This window comes from Moschus berezovskii, chromosome 15 (genome assembly GCF_049115385.1).
Source record: "Moschus berezovskii isolate FMDL1 chromosome 15, NW_MosBer_1.0, whole genome shotgun sequence".
In the NCBI taxonomy this organism is placed as follows: domain Eukaryota; kingdom Metazoa; phylum Chordata; class Mammalia; order Artiodactyla; family Moschidae; genus Moschus; species Moschus berezovskii.
Window position 1 is genome coordinate 19,978,549 of NC_142474.1, and position 1,575 is coordinate 19,980,123.

Sequence of the window (1,575 nt, forward strand, 5' to 3'; positions counted from 1 at the left end):
TGTGTGAGGGTTGATTGAGGGGCTATGGGAGACAGCAGTGTCCAGAGCATCTCTGTAAGGTAGGGAGATGGTATATCAGTATTCAGTGGGCACTGAGTGTACGCCACAGACATCCCCTTGGCTATGACACTGGGGATAAGCTGACACCTTCATCCTTTAGGTCAAGGCCTTGATCTCCAAAGGAAAGGAAAGAATTGTAATGTCCCAGTGATGGGGGATGGCTAACCACCTATTGGGACAGAGGTATAGTGAAAGATGAGAACTGAAGAAGAGGTGAAGGCAGCAGAATCTTCTTGAAGACTGCAAACAATATTAGCTGCCGACCTAACTAGGTGTTTATGAGCTGCAGTCCTGACAGCCTGCTCTGGGCTGTGCTGGTGGCACCTGGGAGGGGAACCAGGATTTTTTTTTTTTTTTAGATGCTTCCTGCATGGTTTGTCTTCTCAGTCATTGTCCATAGGACTCTGAAAAGCTGTAGGAATATGCAGGTGCAGATGCAATGCCCGGCTTCACCTCCAACATTATGGAAAGGGACTGAACATCATGGGACAGAGCCCTACGCTCCTGTACCCCACTTAGGGCCTGGGGAGAGTGACCTCCTGGGGTATCCATGCTGGATGTATTTGAATTTTTTTACAAGCATGTTATCACTTTGTAATAAGAAATACTTTGATACTTTCACACTGTGGTGTTGGAGAAGGCTGTTGAGAGTCCTGTGGACAGCAAGGAGACCAAACCAGTCAATTTTATTTTATTTTATTTTTATTTTTTTTACCAGTCAATTTTAAATGAAATCAATTCTGAATATTCATTGGAAGGACTGATGCTGAAGCTCCAATAATTTGGCCACCTGATGCAAAAAACTGATTCACTGGAAAAGACCCTGATGCTTGGAAAGACTGAAGGCAAAAGGAGAAGGGGGTGACAGAGGATGAGATGGTTGGATGGCATCATCAACTCAATGGACATGAATTTGAGTAAACTTCGGGAGATGGTGAAGGACAGGGAAGCCCGGCGCGCTGCAGGCCATGGTTGCAAAGAATTGAACACAACTGAGTGAATGAACAACATCAACAAGAAACAATAAAGGAGGATAGAAATAAAATATTAGAAACTGTTTGACACAACACCAAAGGATTTTAAGAAGCTGGACAGAGAGTTATATTTGTTGTGTGATAGTGAGTCTGGGGAATTTGCAAGACCCTCCTCCCCTTTTGTACCTTAAATTCAGCATGCAATTTGCTCTCAGTACCTACTGCTACTGTTCGTAAAATGTAGGGCTTTCTCATGGCATATCTTCCTATTACCTGGGGCTCTTGCTCTGCCCTGGAACACTCTCAAAACCTGTTACTATTCTGGCTCATAGCCACAGTTTCTGACATGCCAAAAGCGGGGAGAAGCAACACTTAATTTTTGTTGTGGTTTAATTTCTCAGCCAAACTAGCTGTACCAAATACTGAGGATCTGGACCAGAGGAGTAATATCTCTCATTCATAGTTACCTAGATGCCTCAAACCAGATGTTCAGCAGTGCAGAAGGATCCCACTGCCTTACACATGTTTCATCCACCTGGGC

General features: G+C 44.2%; 1 non-coding gene across 1 annotated transcript; it reads right to left on the bottom strand.

Annotated features, from left to right (window-relative positions):
* Positions 1-417: 417 nt before the first annotated feature.
* Positions 418-617, bottom strand: LOC129535600 (small nucleolar RNA SNORA73 family). The gene has a single exon (XR_008681687.1). It is a non-coding gene; the product is annotated as a small nucleolar RNA SNORA73 family (small nucleolar RNA).
* Positions 618-1,575: the final 958 nt, after the last annotated feature.